The sequence below is a fragment of the Nerophis ophidion genome, linkage group LG23 (genome assembly GCF_033978795.1).
Source record: "Nerophis ophidion isolate RoL-2023_Sa linkage group LG23, RoL_Noph_v1.0, whole genome shotgun sequence".
In the NCBI taxonomy this organism is placed as follows: Eukaryota; Metazoa; Chordata; class Actinopteri; order Syngnathiformes; family Syngnathidae; genus Nerophis; species Nerophis ophidion.
Genome location: NC_084633.1, coordinates 43,214,849 through 43,236,909, shown reverse-complemented (window position 1 = coordinate 43,236,909; position 22,061 = coordinate 43,214,849).

The following is a 22,061-nucleotide window of genomic DNA, read 5'->3' as shown; positions in this document are numbered from 1 at the left end:
ATATATAATACTGCCACCTACTGCAGCTTAGTATGTCACATATATTCATGTACTTACACTGTCAAAACTAATACTGGATGATAATAATATATATAATACTGCCACCTACTGCAGCGGAGTATGTCAACATATATTCATGTCACATATATTCATGTACTTACACTGTCAAAACTAATACTGGATGATAATAATATATATAATACTGCCACCTACTGCAGCGGAGTATGTCACATATATTCATGTACTCACACTGCCAAAACTAATACTGGATGATAATAATGTATATAATACTAGCCACCTACTGCAGCGGAGTATGTCACATATATTCCATGTCACATAATATTCATGTACTTACACTGTCAAAACTAATACTGGATGATAATAATATATATAATACTGCCACCTACTGCAGCGGAGTATGTCACATATATTCATGTACTTACACTGTCAAAACTAATACTGGATGATAATAATATATATAATACTGCCACCTACTGCAGCGGAGTTATGTCACATATATTCATGTACTTACACTGTCAAAACTAATACTGGATGATAATAATATATATAATACTGCCACCTACTGCAGCGGAGTATGTCACATATATTCATGTACTTACACTGTCAAAACTAATACTGGATGATAATAATATATTTATAATACTGCCACCTACTGCAGCGGAGTATGTCACACATATTCATGTACTTACACTGTCAAAAACTAATACTGGATGATAATAATATATATAATACTGCCACCTACTGCAGCGGAGTATGTCACATATATTCATGTACTTACACTGTCAAAACTAATACTGGATGATAATAATATATATAATACTGCCACCTACTGCAGCGGAGTATGTCACATATATTCATGTACTCACACTGCCAAAACTAATACTGGATGATAATAATGTATATAATACTGCCACCTACTGCAGCGGAGTATGTCACATATATTCATGTACTCACACTGTCAAAACTAATACTGGATGATAATAATATATATAATACTGCCACCTACTGCAGCGGAGTATGTCACATATATTCATGTACTCACACTGCCAAAACTAATACTGGATGATAATAATGTATATAATACTGCCACCTACTGCAGCGGAGTATGTCACATATATTCATGTCACATATATTCATGTACTTACACTGTCAAAACTAATACTGGATGATAATAATGTATATAATACTGCCACCTACTGCAGCGGAGTATGTCACATATATTCATGTACTTACACTGTTCCAAAACTAATACTGGATGATAATAATGTATATAATACTGCCACCTACTGCAGCGGGAGTATGTCACATATATTCATGTCACATATATTCATGTATTTACACTGTCAAAACTAATACTGGATGATAATAATATATATAATACTGCCACCTACTGCAGCGGAGTATGTCACATATATTCATGTACTTACACTGTCAAAACTAATACTGGATGATAATAATATATATAATACCTGCCACCTACTGCAGCGGAGCATGTCACATATATTCATGTACTTACACTGTCAAAACTAATACTGGATGATAATAATATATATAATACTGCCACCTACTGCAGCGGAGTGTCACATATATTCATGTACTTACACTGTCAAAAACTAATACTGGATGATAATAATATATATAATACTGCCACCTACTGCAGCGGAGTATGTCACATATATTCATGTACTCACATTGTCAAAACTAATACTGGATGATAATAATATATATAATACTGCCACCTACTGCAGCGGAGTATGTCACATATATTCATGTACTCACACTGTCAAAACTAATACTGGATGATAATAATATATATAATACTGCCACCTACTGCAGCGGAGTATGTCACATATATTCATGTACTCACACTGTCAAAACTAATACTGGATGATATTAATATATATAATACTGCCACCTACTGCAGCGGAGTATGTCACATATATTCATGTACTCACACTGTCAAAACTAATACTGGATGATAATAATATATATAATACTGCCACCTACTGCAGCGGAGTATGTCACATATATTCATGTACTTACACTGTCAAAACTAATACTGGATGATAATAATATATATGATACTGCCACCTACTGCAGCGGAGTATGTCACATATATTCATGTACTTTACACTGTCAAAAACTAATACTGGATGATAATAATATATATAATACCTGCCACCTACTGCAGCGGGAGTATGTCACATATATTCATGTACTCCACACTGTCAAAACTAATACCTGGATGATAATAATATATATAATACTGCCACCTACTGCAGCGGAGTATGCCACATATATTCATGTACTTACACTGTCAAAACTAATACTGGATGATAATAATGTATATAATACTGCCACCTACTGCAGCGGAGTATGTCACATATATTCATGTACTTACACTGTCAAAACTAATACTGGATGATAATAATGTATATAATACTGCCACCTACTGCAGCGGAGTATGTCACATATATTCATGTACTTACACTGTCAAAACTAATACTGGATGATAATAATATATATAATACTGCCACCTACTGCAGCGGAGTATGTCACATATATTCATGTACTCACACTGCCAAAACTAATACTGGATGATAATAATGTATATAATACTGCCACCTACTGCAGCGGAGTATGTCACATATATTCATGTACTCACACTGTCAAAACTAATACTGGATGATAATAATATATATAATACTGCCACCTACTGCAGCGGAGTATGTCACATATATTCATGTCACATATATTCATGTACTTACACTGTCAAAACTAATACTGGATGATAATAATGTATATAATACTGCCACCTACTGCAGCGGAGTATGTCACATATATTCATGTACTCACACTGCCAAAACTAATACTGGATGATAATAATATATATAATACTGCCACCTACTGCAGCGGAGTATGTCACATATATTCATGTACTCACACTGTCAAAACTAATACTGGATGATAATAATATATATAGTACTGCCACCTACTGCAGCGGAGTATGTCACATATATTCATGTACTCACACTGCCAAAACTAATACTGGATGATAATAATATATATAATACTGCCACCTACTGCAGCGGAGTATGTCACATATATTCATGTACTTACACTGTCAAAACTAATACTGGATGATAATAATATATATAATACTGCCACCTACTGCAGCGGAGTATGTCACATATATTCATGTACTTACACTGTCAAAACTAATACTGGATGATAATAATATATATAATACTGCCACCTACTGCAGCGGAGTATGTCACATATATTCATGTACTTACACTGTCAAAACTAATACTGGATGATAATAATATATATAATACTGCCACCTACTGCAGCGGAGTATGTCACATATATTCATGTACTCACACTGTCAAAACTAATACTGGATGATAATAATATATATAGTACTGCCACCTACTGCAGCGGAGTATGTCACATATATTCATGTACTCACACTGCCAAAACTAATACTGGATGATAATAATGTATATAATACTGCCACCTACTGCAGCGGAGTATGTCACATATATTCATGTCACATATATTCATGTACTTACACTGTCAAAACTAATACTGGATGATAATAATATATATAATACTGCCACCTACTGCAGCGGAGTATGTCTCATATATTCATGTACTTACACTGTCAAAACTAATACTGGATGATAATAATATATATAATACTGCCACCTACTGCAGCGGAGTATGTCACATATATTCATGTCACATATATTCATGTACTTACACTGTCAAAACTAATACTGGATGATAATAATATATATAATACTGCCACCTACTGCAGCGGAGTATGTCTCATATATTCATGTACTTACACTGTCAAAACTAATACTGGATGATAATAATATATATAATACTGCCACCTACTGCAGCGGAGTATGTCACATATATTCATGTACTTACACTGTCAAAACTAATACTGGATGATAATAATATATATAATACTGCCACCTACTGCAGCGGAGTATGTCACATATATTCATGTACTTACACTGTCAAAACTAATACTGGATGATAATAATATATATAATACTGCCACCTACTGCAGCGGAGTATGTCACATATATTCATGTACTCACACTGCCAAAACTAATACTGGATGATAATAATGTATATAATACTGCCACCTACTGCAGCGGAGTATGTCACATATATTCATGTACTCACACTGTCAAAACTAATACTGGATGATAATAATATATATAATACTGCCACCTACTGCAGCGGAGTATGTCACATATATTCATGTACTCACACTGCCAAAACTAATACTGGATGATAATAATGTATATAATACTGCCACCTACTGCAGCGGAGTATGTCACATATATTCATGTACTCACACTGCCAAAACTAATACTGGATGATAATAATGTATATAATACTGCCACCTACTGCAGCGGAGTATGTCACATATATTCATGTCACATATATTCATGTACTTACACTGTCAAAACTAATACTGGATGATAATAATGTATATAATACTGCCACCTACTGCAGCGGAGTATGTCACATATATTCATGTACTTACACTGTCAAAACTAATACTGGATGATAATAATGTATATAATACTGCCACCTACTGCAGCGGAGTATGTCACATATATTCATGTCACATATATTCATGTATTTACACTGTCAAAACTAATACTGGATGATAATAATATATATAATACTGCCACCTACTGCAGCGGAGTATGTCACATATATTCATGTACTTACACTGTCAAAACTAATACTGGATGATAATAATATATATAATACTGCCACCTACTGCAGCGGAGCATGTCACATATATTCATGTACTCACACTGTCAAAACTAATACTGGATGATAATAATATATATAATACTGCCACCTACTGCAGCGGAGTGTCACATATATTCATGTACTTACACTGTCAAAACTAATACTGGATGATAATAATATATATAATACTGCCACCTACTGCAGCGGAGTATGTCACATATATTCATGTACTCACACTGTCAAAACTAATACTGGATGATAATAATATATATAATACTGCCACCTACTGCAGCGGAGTATGTCACATATATTCATGTACTCACACTGTCAAAACTAATACTGGATGATAATAATATATATAATACTGCCACCTACTGCAGCGGAGTATGTCACATATATTCATGTACTCACACTGTCAAAACTAATACTGGATGATATTAATATATATAATACTGCCACCTACTGCAGCGGAGTATATCACATATATTCATGTACTCACACTGTCAAAACTAATACTGGATGATAATAATATATATAATACTGCCACCTACTGCAGCGGAGTATGTCACATATATTCATGTACTTACACTGTCAAAACTAATACTGGATGATAATAATATATATAATACTGCCACCTACTGCAGCGGAGTATGTCACATATATTCATGTACTTACACTGTCAAAACTAATACTGGATGATAATAATATATATAATACTGCCACCTACTGCAGCGGAGTATGTCACATATATTCATGTACTCACACTGTCAAAACTAATACTGGATGATAATAATATATATAATACTGCCACCTACTGCAGCGGAGTATGTCACATATATTCATGTACTTACACTGTCAAAACTAATACTGGATGATAATAATATATATAATACTGCCACCTACTGCAGCGGAGTATGTCACATATATTCATGTACTCACACTGTCAAAACTAATACTGGATGATAATAATATATATAATACTGCCACCTACTGCAGCGGAGTATGTCACATATATTCATGTACTCACACTGCCAAAACTAATACTGGATGATAATAATGTATATAATACTGCCACCTACTGCAGCGGAGTATGTCACATATATTCATGTACTCACACTATCAAAACTAATACTGGATGATAATAATATATATAATACTGCCACCTACTGCAGCGGAGTATGTCACATATATTCATGTCACATATATTCATGTACTTACACTGTCAAAACTAATACTGGATGATAATAATGTATATAATACTGCCACCTACTGCAGCGGAGTATGTCACATATATTCATGTACTTACACTGTCAAAACTAATACTGGATGATAATAATGTATATAATACTGCCACCTACTGCAGCGGAGTATGTCACATATATTCATGTACTTACACTGTCAAAACTAATACTGGATGATAATAATATATATAATACTGCCACCTACTGCAGCGGAGTATGTCACATATATTCATGTCACATATATTCATGTACTTACACTGTCAAAACTAATACTGGATGATAATAATGTATATAATACTGCCACCTACTGCAGCGGAGTATGTCACATATATTCATGTACTTACACTGTCAAAACTAATACTGGATGATAATAATATATATAATACTGCCACCTACTGCAGCGGAGTATGTCACATATATTCATGTACTCACACTGTCAAAACTAATACTGGATGATAATAATATATATAATACTGCCACCTACTGCAGCGGAGTATGTCACATATATTCATGTACTTACACTGTCAAAACTAATACTGGATGATATTAATATATATAATACTGCCACCTACTGCAGCGGAGTATGTCACATATATTCATGTACTCACACTGTCAAAACTAATACTGGATGATAATAATATATATAATACTGCCACCTACTGCAGCGGAGTATGTCACATATATTCATGTACTCACACTGCCAAAACTAATACTGGATGATAATAATGTATATAATACTGCCACCTACTGCAGCGGAGTATGTCACATATATTCATGTCACATATATTCATGTACTTACACTGTCAAAACTAATACTGGATGATAATAATATATATAATACTGCCACCTACTGCAGCGGAGTATGTCACATATATTCATGTACTCACACTGCCAAAACTAATACTGGATGATAATAATGTATATAATACTGCCACCTACTGCAGCGGAGTATGTCACATATATTCATGTCACATATATTCATGTACTTACACTGTCAAAACTAATACTGGATGATAATAATATATATAATACTGCCACCTACTGCAGCGGAGTATGTCACATATATTCATGTACTTACACTGTCAAAACTAATACTGGATGATAATAATATATATAATACTGCCACCTACTGCAGCGGAGTATGTCACATATATTCATGTACTTACACTGTCAAAACTAATACTGGATGATAATAATATATATAATACTGCCACCTACTGCAGCGGAGTATGTCACATATATTCATGTACTTACACTGTCAAAACTAATACTGGATGATAATAATATATATAATACTGCCACCTACTGCAGCGGAGTATGTCACACATATTCATGTACTTACACTGTCAAAACTAATACTGGATGATAATAATATATATAATACTGCCACCTACTGCAGCGGAGTATGTCACATATATTCATGTACTTACACTGTCAAAACTAATACTGGATGATAATAATATATATAATACTGCCACCTACTGCAGCGGAGTATGTCACATATATTCATGTACTCACACTGCCAAAACTAATACTGGATGATAATAATGTATATAATACTGCCACCTACTGCAGCGGAGTATGTCACATATATTCATGTACTCACACTGTCAAAACTAATACTGGATGATAATAATATATATGATACTGCCACCTACTGCAGCGGAGTATGTCACATATATTCATGTACTCACACTGCCAAAACTAATACTGGATGATAATAATGTATATAATACTGCCACCTACTGCAGCGGAGTATGTCACATATATTCATGTCACATATATTCATGTACTTACACTGTCAAAACTAATACTGGATGATAATAATGTATATAATACTGCCACCTACTGCAGCGGAGTATGTCACATATATTCATGTACTTACACTGTCAAAACTAATACTGGATGATAATAATGTATATAATACTGCCACCTACTGCAGCGGAGTGTCACATATATTCATGTACTTACACTGTCAAAACTAATACTGGATGATAATAATATATATAATACTGCCACCTACTGCAGCGGAGTGTCACATATATTCATGTACTTACACTGTCAAAACTAATACTGGATGATAATAATATATATAATACTGCCACCTACTGCAGCGGAGTATGTCACATATATTCATGTACTCACATTGTCAAAACTAATACTGGATGATAATAATATATATAATACTGCCACCTACTGCAGCGGAGTATGTCACATATATTCATGTACTCACACTGTCAAAACTAATACTGGATGATAATAATATATATAATACTGCCACCTACTGCAGCGGAGTATGTCACATATATTCATGTACTCACACTGTCAAAACTAATACTGGATGATATTAATATATATAATACTGCCACCTACTGCAGCGGAGTATGTCACATATATTCATGTACTCACACTGTCAAAACTAATACTGGATGATAATAATATATATAATACTGCCACCTACTGCAGCGGAGTATGTCACATATATTCATGTACTTACACTGTCAAAACTAATACTGGATGATAATAATATATATGATACTGCCACCTACTGCAGCGGAGTATGTCACATATATTCATGTACTTACACTGTCAAAACTAATACTGGATGATAATAATATATATAATACTGCCACCTACTGCAGCGGAGTATGTCACATATATTCATGTCACATATATTCATGTACTTACACTGTCAAAACTAATACTGGATGATAATAATGTATATAATACTGCCACCTACTGCAGCGGAGTATGTCACATATATTCATGTACTCACACTGCCAAAACTAATACTGGATGATAATAATATATATAATACTGCCACCTACTGCAGCGGAGTATGTCACATATATTCATGTACTCACACTGTCAAAACTAATACTGGATGATAATAATATATATAGTACTGCCACCTACTGCAGCGGAGTATGTCACATATATTCATGTACTCACACTGCCAAAACTAATACTGGATGATAATAATATATATAATACTGCCACCTACTGCAGCGGAGTATGTCACATATATTCATGTACTTACACTGTCAAAACTAATACTGGATGATAATAATATATATAATACTGCCACCTACTGCAGCGGAGTATGTCACATATATTCATGTACTTACACTGTCAAAACTAATACTGGATGATAATAATATATATAATACTGCCACCTACTGCAGCGGAGTATGTCACATATATTCATGTACTTACACTGTCAAAACTAATACTGGATGATAATAATATATATAATACTGCCACCTACTGCAGCGGAGTATGTCACATATATTCATGTACTCACACTGTCAAAACTAATACTGGATGATAATAATATATATAGTACTGCCACCTACTGCAGCGGAGTATGTCACATATATTCATGTACTCACACTGCCAAAACTAATACTGGATGATAATAATGTATATAATACTGCCACCTACTGCAGCGGAGTATGTCACATATATTCATGTCACATATATTCATGTACTTACACTGTCAAAACTAATACTGGATGATAATAATATATATAATACTGCCACCTACTGCAGCGGAGTATGTCTCATATATTCATGTACTTACACTGTCAAAACTAATACTGGATGATAATAATATATATAATACTGCCACCTACTGCAGCGGAGTATGTCACATATATTCATGTCACATATATTCATGTACTTACACTGTCAAAACTAATACTGGATGATAATAATATATATAATACTGCCACCTACTGCAGCGGAGTATGTCTCATATATTCATGTACTTACACTGTCAAAACTAATACTGGATGATAATAATATATATAATACTGCCACCTACTGCAGCGGAGTATGTCACATATATTCATGTACTTACACTGTCAAAACTAATACTGGATGATAATAATATATATAATACTGCCACCTACTGCAGCGGAGTATGTCACATATATTCATGTACTTACACTGTCAAAACTAATACTGGATGATAATAATATATATAATACTGCCACCTACTGCAGCGGAGTATGTCACATATATTCATGTACTCACACTGCCAAAACTAATACTGGATGATAATAATGTATATAATACTGCCACCTACTGCAGCGGAGTATGTCACATATATTCATGTACTCACACTGTCAAAACTAATACTGGATGATAATAATATATATAATACTGCCACCTACTGCAGCGGAGTATGTCACATATATTCATGTACTCACACTGCCAAAACTAATACTGGATGATAATAATGTATATAATACTGCCACCTACTGCAGCGGAGTATGTCACATATATTCATGTACTCACACTGCCAAAACTAATACTGGATGATAATAATGTATATAATACTGCCACCTACTGCAGCGGAGTATGTCACATATATTCATGTCACATATATTCATGTACTTACACTGTCAAAACTAATACTGGATGATAATAATGTATATAATACTGCCACCTACTGCAGCGGAGTATGTCACATATATTCATGTACTTACACTGTCAAAACTAATACTGGATGATAATAATGTATATAATACTGCCACCTACTGCAGCGGAGTATGTCACATATATTCATGTCACATATATTCATGTATTTACACTGTCAAAACTAATACTGGATGATAATAATATATATAATACTGCCACCTACTGCAGCGGAGTATGTCACATATATTCATGTACTTACACTGTCAAAACTAATACTGGATGATAATAATATATATAATACTGCCACCTACTGCAGCGGAGCATGTCACATATATTCATGTACTCACACTGTCAAAACTAATACTGGATGATAATAATATATATAATACTGCCACCTACTGCAGCGGAGTGTCACATATATTCATGTACTTACACTGTCAAAACTAATACTGGATGATAATAATATATATAATACTGCCACCTACTGCAGCGGAGTATGTCACATATATTCATGTACTCACACTGTCAAAACTAATACTGGATGATAATAATATATATAATACTGCCACCTACTGCAGCGGAGTATGTCACATATATTCATGTACTCACACTGTCAAAACTAATACTGGATGATAATAATATATATAATACTGCCACCTACTGCAGCGGAGTATGTCACATATATTCATGTACTCACACTGTCAAAACTAATACTGGATGATATTAATATATATAATACTGCCACCTACTGCAGCGGAGTATATCACATATATTCATGTACTCACACTGTCAAAACTAATACTGGAAGATAATAATATATATAATACTGCCACCTACTGCAGCGGAGTATGTCACATATATTCATGTACTTACACTGTCAAAACTAATACTGGATGATAATAATATATATAATACTGCCACCTACTGCAGCGGAGTATGTCACATATATTCATGTACTTACACTGTCAAAACTAATACTGGATGATAATAATATATATAATACTGCCACCTACTGCAGCGGAGTATGTCACATATATTCATGTACTCACACTGTCAAAACTAATACTGGATGATAATAATATATATAATACTGCCACCTACTGCAGCGGAGTATGTCACATATATTCATGTACTTACACTGTCAAAACTAATACTGGATGATAATAATATATATAATACTGCCACCTACTGCAGCGGAGTATGTCACATATATTCATGTACTCACACTGTCAAAACTAATACTGGATGATAATAATATATATAATACTGCCACCTACTGCAGCGGAGTATGTCACATATATTCATGTACTCACACTGCCAAAACTAATACTGGATGATAATAATGTATATAATACTGCCACCTACTGCAGCGGAGTATGTCACATATATTCATGTACTCACACTATCAAAACTAATACTGGATGATAATAATATATATAATACTGCCACCTACTGCAGCGGAGTATGTCACATATATTCATGTCACATATATTCATGTACTTACACTGTCAAAACTAATACTGGATGATAATAATGTATATAATACTGCCACCTACTGCAGCGGAGTATGTCACATATATTCATGTACTTACACTGTCAAAACTAATACTGGATGATAATAATGTATATAATACTGCCACCTACTGCAGCGGAGTATGTCACATATATTCATGTACTTACACTGTCAAAACTAATACTGGATGATAATAATATATATAATACTGCCACCTACTGCAGCGGAGTATGTCACATATATTCATGTCACATATATTCATGTACTTACACTGTCAAAACTAATACTGGATGATAATAATGTATATAATACTGCCACCTACTGCAGCGGAGTATGTCACATATATTCATGTACTTACACTGTCAAAACTAATACTGGATGATAATAATATATATAATACTGCCACCTACTGCAGCGGAGTATGTCACATATATTCATGTACTCACACTGTCAAAACTAATACTGGATGATAATAATATATATAATACTGCCACCTACTGCAGCGGAGTATGTCACATATATTCATGTACTTACACTGTCAAAACTAATACTGGATGATATTAATATATATAATACTGCCACCTACTGCAGCGGAGTATGTCACATATATTCATGTACTCACACTGTCAAAACTAATACTGGATGATAATAATATATATAATACTGCCACCTACTGCAGCGGAGTATGTCACATATATTCATGTACTCACACTGCCAAAACTAATACTGGATGATAATAATGTATATAATACTGCCACCTACTGCAGCGGAGTATGTCACATATATTCATGTCACATATATTCATGTACTTACACTGTCAAAACTAATACTGGATGATAATAATATATATAATACTGCCACCTACTGCAGCGGAGTATGTCACATATATTCATGTACTCACACTGCCAAAACTAATACTGGATGATAATAATGTATATAATACTGCCACCTACTGCAGCGGAGTATGTCACATATATTCATGTCACATATATTCATGTACTTACACTGTCAAAACTAATACTGGATGATAATAATATATATAATACTGCCACCTACTGCAGCGGAGTATGTCACATATATTCATGTACTTACACTGTCAAAACTAATACTGGATGATAATAATATATATAATACTGCCACCTACTGCAGCGGAGTATGTCACATATATTCATGTACTTACACTGTCAAAACTAATACTGGATGATAATAATATATATAATACTGCCACCTACTGCAGCGGAGTATGTCACATATATTCATGTACTTACACTGTCAAAACTAATACTGGATGATAATAATATATATAATACTGCCACCTACTGCAGCGGAGTATGTCACACATATTCATGTACTTACACTGTCAAAACTAATACTGGATGATAATAATATATATAATACTGCCACCTACTGCAGCGGAGTATGTCACATATATTCATGTACTTACACTGTCAAAACTAATACTGGATGATAATAATATATATAATACTGCCACCTACTGCAGCGGAGTATGTCACATATATTCATGTACTCACACTGCCAAAACTAATACTGGATGATAATAATGTATATAATACTGCCACCTACTGCAGCGGAGTATGTCACATATATTCATGTACTCACACTGTCAAAACTAATACTGGATGATAATAATATATATGATACTGCCACCTACTGCAGCGGAGTATGTCACATATATTCATGTACTCACACTGCCAAAACTAATACTGGATGATAATAATGTATATAATACTGCCACCTACTGCAGCGGAGTATGTCACATATATTCATGTCACATATATTCATGTACTTACACTGTCAAAACTAATACTGGATGATAATAATGTATATAATACTGCCACCTACTGCAGCGGAGTATGTCACATATATTCATGTACTTACACTGTCAAAACTAATACTGGATGATAATAATGTATATAATACTGCCACCTACTGCAGCGGAGTGTCACATATATTCATGTACTTACACTGTCAAAACTAATACTGGATGATAATAATATATATAATACTGCCACCTACTGCAGCGGAGTGTCACATATATTCATGTACTTACACTGTCAAAACTAATACTGGATGATAATAATATATATAATACTGCCACCTACTGCAGCGGAGTATGTCACATATATTCATGTACTCACATTGTCAAAACTAATACTGGATGATAATAATATATATAATACTGCCACCTACTGCAGCGGAGTATGTCACATATATTCATGTACTCACACTGTCAAAACTAATACTGGATGATAATAATATATATAATACTGCCACCTACTGCAGCGGAGTATGTCACATATATTCATGTACTCACACTGTCAAAACTAATACTGGATGATATTAATATATATAATACTGCCACCTACTGCAGCGGAGTATGTCACATATATTCATGTACTCACACTGTCAAAACTAATACTGGATGATAATAATATATATAATACTGCCACCTACTGCAGCGGAGTATGTCACATATATTCATGTACTTACACTGTCAAAACTAATACTGGATGATAATAATATATATGATACTGCCACCTACTGCAGCGGAGTATGTCACATATATTCATGTACTTACACTGTCAAAACTAATACTGGATGATAATAATATATATAATACTGCCACCTACTGCAGCGGAGTATGTCACATATATTCATGTACTCACACTGTCAAAACTAATACTGGATGATAATAATATATATAATACTGCCACCTACTGCAGCGGAGTATGCCACATATATTCATGTACTTACACTGTCAAAACTAATACTGGATGATAATAATGTATATAATACTGCCACCTACTGCAGCGGAGTATGTCACATATATTCATGTACTTACACTGTCAAAACTAATACTGGATGATAATAATGTATATAATACTGCCACCTACTGCAGCGGAGTATGTCACATATATTCATGTACTTACACTGTCAAAACTAATACTGGATGATAATAATATATATAATACTGCCACCTACTGCAGCGGAGTATGTCACATATATTCATGTACTCACACTGCCAAAACTAATACTGGATGATAATAATGTATATAATACTGCCACCTACTGCAGCGGAGTATGTCACATATATTCATGTACTCACACTGTCAAAACTAATACTGGATGATAATAATATATATAATACTGCCACCTACTGCAGCGGAGTATGTCACATATATTCATGTACTCACACTGCCAAAACTAATACTGGATGATAATAATGTATATAATACTGCCACCTACTGCAGCGGAGTATGTCACATATATTCATGTACTCACACTGTCAAAACTAATACTGGATGATAATAATATATATAATACTGCCACCTACTGCAGCGGAGTATGTCACATATATTCATGTCACATATATTCATGTACTTACACTGTCAAAACTAATACTGGATGATAATAATGTATATAATACTGCCACCTACTGCAGCGGAGTATGTCACATATATTCATGTACTCACACTGTCAAAACTAATACTGGATGATAATAATATATATAATACTGCCACCTACTGCAGCGGAGTATGTCACATATATTCATGTACTCACACTGCCAAAACTAATACTGGATGATAATAATGTATATAATACTGCCACCTACTGCAGCGGAGTATGTCACATATATTCATGTACTCACACTGCCAAAACTAATACTGGATGATAATAATGTATATAATACTGCCACCTACTGCAGCGGAGTATGTCACATATATTCATGTACTTACACTGTCAAAACTAATACTGGATGATAATAATGTATATAATACTGCCACCTACTGCAGCGGAGTATGTCACATATATTCATGTCACATATATTCATGTACTTACACTGTCAAAACTAATACTGGATGATAATAATGTATATAATACTGCCACCTACTGCAGCGGAGTATGTCACATATATTCATGTACTTACACTGTCAAAACTAATACTGGATGATAATAATGTATATAATACTGCCACCTACTGCAGCGGAGTATGTCACATATATTCATGTACTCACACTGTCAAAACTAATACTGGATGATAATAATATATATAATACTGCCACCTACTGCAGCGGAGTATGTCACATATATTCATGTACTTACACTGTCAAAACTAATACTGGATGATAATAATATATATAATACTGCCACCTACTGCAGCGGAGTATGTCACATATATTCATGTACTTACACTGTCAAAACTAATACTGGATGATAATAATATATATAATACTGCCACCTACTGCAGCGGAGTATGTCACATATATTCATGTACTCACACTGTCAAAACTAATACTGGATGATAATAATATATATAATACTGCCACCTACTGCAGCGGAGTATGTCACATATATTCATGTACTCACACTGTCAAAACTAATACTGGATGATAATAATATATATAATACTGCCACCTACTGCAGCGGAGTATGTCACATATATTCATGTACTTACACTGTCAAAACTAATACTGGATGATAATAATATATATAATACTGCCACCTACTGCAGCGGAGTATGTCACATATATTCATGTACTTACACTGTCAAAACTAATACTGGATGATAATAATATATATAATACTGCCACCTACTGCAGCGGAGTATGTCACATATATTCATGTACTCACACTGTCAAAACTAATACTGGATGATAATAATATATATAATACTGCCACCTACTGCAGCGGAGTATGTCACATATATTCATGTACTCACACTGTCAAAACTAATACTGGATGATAATAATATATATAATACTGCCACCTACTGCAGCGGAGTATGTCACATATATTCATGTACTTACACTGTCAAAACTAATACTGGATGATAATAATATATATAATACTGCCACCTACTGCAGCGGAGTATGTCACATATATTCATGTACTCACACTGCCAAAACTAATACTGGATGATAATAATGTATATAATACTGCCACCTACTGCAGCGGAGTATGTCACATATATTCATGTACTCACACTGTCAAAACTAATACTGGATGATAATAATATATATAATACTGCCACCTACTGCAGCGGAGTATGTCACATATATTCATGTCACATATATTCATGTACTTACACTGTCAAAACTAATACTGGATGATAATAATGTATATAATACTGCCACCTACTGCAGCGGAGTATGTCACATATATTCATGTACTTACACTGTCAAAACTAATACTGGATGATAATAATGTATATAATACTGCCACCTACTGCAGCGGAGTATGTCACATATATTCATGTACTTACACTGTCAAAACTAATACTGGATGACATTAAAAGCAATGCTTTGTCCTGACTTACTTTCTGTGGAATTAATTGTAAGTCTATCAAAACAAATGAGCAGTCATTTTGGGCTTAACTTTACATTTAAATCACTCTTTCTAAGCTGCTTTAACTTAGAGAAATATCACTTTAGAAGTTTAGAAAAAAGTTTATTAAAAGTGATTATGGGGTGCCGAATGTAAAAGTTCAGTCTAACTTTTGTAGCAGATATATTTCTCACATTTCACTCACATTTCTCAATTTCAGCTCATTTTCATCACATTTAAATGTAGACTTTAAATATTATTTCTAAATGTTCAATTTAAATCTTAAATATTAATCTATATGTTAAGGGAATAAGCTATAGAAAAGGGATGGACGGAAGTTAAATCTGAACCTAAATCTTAAACATTAACCTAAATCTTAAATCTAAATCCGAGCGCAAAATATTAAAACTAAACCTAAATCTTAAATCTACAAACCCCGTTTCCATATGAGTTGGGAATTGTGTTAGATGTAAATATAAACAGAATTCAATGATTTGCAAATCATTTCCAACCCATATTCAGTTGAATATGCTACAAAGACAACATATTTGATGTTCAAACTCATAAACCTTTTTCTTTTTTCGCAAATAATAATTAAATTTGAATTTCATGGCTGCAACACGTGCCAAAGTAGTTGGGAAAGGGCATGTTCACCACTGTTACATCACCTTTTCTTTTAACAACACTCAATAAACATTTGGGAACTGAGGAAACTAATTGTTGAAGCTTTGAAAGTGGAATTCTTTCCCATTCTTATTTTATGTACAGCTTCAGTCGTTCAAAAGTCCAGGGTCTCTGCTGTCGTATTTTACGCTTCATAATGCGCCACACATTTTCCATGGGAGACAGGTCTGGACTGCAGGCGGGCCAGGAAAGTACCCGCACTCTTTTTTTTAAAGTTAAAGTACCAATGACTGTCACACACACACTAGATGTGGCAAAATTATTCTCTGCATTTGACCCATCACCCCTGTTCACACCCTGGGAGGTGAGGAGAGCAGTGGGCAGCAGCGGTGCCGCGCCCAGGAATCATTTTTGAAGATTTAACCCCCAATTCCAACCCTTAATGCTGAGTGCCAAGCAGGGAGGTAACGGGTCCCATTTTTATAGTTTTGGTATGACTTGGCCGGGGTTTGAACTCACGACCTACCCATCTCAGGGCGGACACTCTAACCACTAGGCCACTGAGTAGCCACGCTGTTGTAACACGTGCTGAATGTGGCTTGGTATTGTCTTGCTGAAATAAGCAGGGGCGTCCATGAAAAAGATGGCGCTTAAATGGCAGCATATATTGTTCTGAAACCTGTATGTACCGTTCAGCATTAATGGTGCCTTCACAGATGTGTAAGTTACCCATGTCTTGGGCACTAATGCACCCCCATACCTTCACAGATGCTGGCTTTTCAACTTTGCTTCGATAACAGTCTGGATGGTTCGCTTCCCTTTTGGTCCGGATGACACGATGTTGAATATTTCCGAAAACAATTTGAAATGTAGACTTATCACACCACAGAACACTTTTCCACTCTGCATCAGTCCATCTTAGATGATCTCGGACCCAGAGAAGCCGGCGACATTTCTGGGTGTTGATGATAAATTACTTTCGCTTTGCATTGTAGAGCTTTAACTTGCACTTACAGATGTAGCGACAAACTGTATTTAGTGACAGTGGTTTTATGAAGTGTTCCTGAGCCCATGTGGTGATATCCTTCAGAGAGTGATGCCGGTTTTTGATACAGTGCCGGCTGATAGATGGAAGGTCATGGTCATTCAATGTTGGTTTCCGGCCATGCCGCTTACGTGGAGTGATTTCTCCACATTCTCTGAACCTTTTGATGATATTATGGAGCATAGATGTTGAAATCCCTAAATTTCTCGCAATTGCACTTTGAGAAAACAAATAAAATATTAAAATAAAATAAATAAAAAAAATGGGTCCAAACCTGGGCCTTTGGAGAGGGATCCAGACAGAGGCCAAGGGGAAAAAAACAACTCATAGCCATAGCACACACAGTACACATCCCTCTTACATGTGGAGGGAAACATCAAACATCAAAGAACACAAAGGACATGAAAGACATTAAAGCAGCGGAGCTGATGCAACCAGACACTTCTACATACATACATGAATGATAAATGGGTTGTACTTGTATAGCGCTTTTTCTACCTTCAAGGTACTCAAAGCGCTTTGACACTACTTCCACATTTACCCATTCACACACACATTCACACACTGATGGAGGGAGCTGCCATGCAAGGCGCCAACCAGCACCCATCAGGAGCAAGGGTGAAGTGTCTTGCTCAGGACACAACGGACGTGACGAGGTTGGTACTAGGTGGGATTTGAACCAGGGACCCTCGGGTTGCGCACGGCCACTCTTCCACTGCGCCACACCGTCCCCGAATATGAATAAAAAGTAATGTGATGAGCATTCCTCAACTTTATCAGTATGTATTGCTATCTTTCCCAACTTCTTTGTCACGTGTTGCTGGCATCAAATTCTAAAGTTAATGATTATTTGCAAAAAAAAATGTTTTTATGAGTTTGAACATCAAATATGTTGTCTTTGTAGCATATTCAACTGAATATGGCTTGAAAATGATTTTCAAATCATTGTATTCTGTTTATATTTACATCTAACACCATTTCCCAACTCATATGGAAACAGGGTTTGTAAACGTGAGCGTTAAATGTTAAAACTAAATCTAAATCTTAAATCTAAACCTACATCTTAAAACTAAATTATTATCTAAATGTCAGTGCTAAATCTTCGATGTAAGTCTAAATGTTAAATCTAAATCTTAAATGTACATCTCTATCTAAACGAGAGCGCTTCATGTTAAATCTAAACATAAATCTTAAATCTGAATTTAAATCCATCCATACATCCAAGTCTCTACCTCATCACAGCTGAATCTAAATCTGAGCACTAAATGTTAAAACCAATCTTTAAACTCTAGGCCACCTACTTAGTGGCCTAGTGGTTAGAGTGTCCGCCCTGAGATGGGTAGGTTGGGAGTTCAAACCCCGGCCGAGTCATACCAAAGACTATAAAAATGGTAGCCATTACCTCCCTGCTTGGCACTCAGCATCAAAGGTTAGAATTGGGGGTTAAATCAGCATAAATGATTCCCGGGCGTGGCACCGCTGCTGCTCACTGCTCCCCTCACTTCCCAGGGGGTGAACAAGGGGATGGGTCAAATGCAGAGGTCACATTTCACCACACCTAGTGTGTGTGTGACAATCATTGCTACTTTAACTTTAACTTAAGTATTTAGCCCAAAGTTCAATACATGGGAATAGTATACCACGGGAAATCGAACCATCCCTTTCTTTTCTCCATTTTTCTGCATCTAAAATTTATTGAATGCGTTTCTTGAAGACAAAATATATTGTGTTTTTTTTTCCTTCAGCCACATAAATGTAAGTTTTCTTTTTCTGTTGTCTGCAAGACCATTGCAATTATGACTCATTTATCCAACTTCATTATCCTTCTTATAAACCATGTGACCTGAGTAGATTCATTCTATATTTGATTGCTTCAGATCAAGTATTATCAGTGTATTTTCTGGAGGGATGTAGTTGATGAGAGAAGTGGCAGCCAAGTATTGCTTTTGAATGGAGAATGGCTTCTGAATGGAATGGTGTGGAGGCCAAAGATTGACAGGCCGAGTAGCCAGTGAGAAGGTATATTTTGGAGCTGACAAATTGTAAACAGAGGTCACAACACTGGAAGTATATTAGCCCAGGGGGCGTGGCTAAAGGATAGTTCTAGAATGTGCAGTGTGTGTGAGGAAAGGTTCTCCCAAAACTCTCCAAATCTTGCAAGCAAAAAATGATTTAGTTTAGGAGCCCCGAAGCCAAACATCAAATATTAACTCTTGAAAATGTGAATGATTGTGCCCCTCGCCCCAGATTCACGTATCGCCACCAACATCACCAGCGGCGTCTATCGTGACAGGAGGAACGTAAAAGTCTCAAGAAGCCATATTTGAAAGCCAAAAGGAAGTCGGCCATTTTGGTTTCCGTCAGCCATGTTGAAGTCAAAAAGGGGTGGTACTTGAACAAACTCCTCCTCGGGACTTTGACCAAACTTTGACCTGATGGCTCGCCACACAACTTTACACATTTATAACTCGGCTCCACAAACTGAGATTGTACTCAGAGTTGGTACAAATGATGATGATGACACCCTGTCGTGCAGAATGGGTCAGTACCTGTTGGTACCCATTGGTGGTGGGCGGAGCCTGGCGGCCAAAACTGCCCCTCGCCATCAACCATCAAGTTGTCTTTACTTCTCTTTAGATGATGGGATCTCCTTGCAAACTGATATGAGACCTTTAGGTCGGGGTCTGATCATGACTAGTCATCGATATTGACACCTAAATCGCCCCCATGTGGTGGAAAAGGATAACAGTCATAACTTCCTTCCTCAAGCTCCAATCTTCCTGTTTTGTTTATTTATGGTGGGTCGAGATCATTGTCATTCAACATCCTGTACACAAATTCAATATGACATTTTTCATACTCTGCACATATGCTAATGTCACATATTGTTGTTTGTGTTGCACAATCTTGTCAATCTGCTCAATAAGGTTAAATTAGGGACGGCGTGGCGCAGTGGGAGAGTGGCCGTGCGCAACCCGAGGGACCCTGGTTCAAATCCCACCTAGTACCAACCTCGTCACGTCCGTTGTGTCCTGAGCAAGACACTTCACCCTTG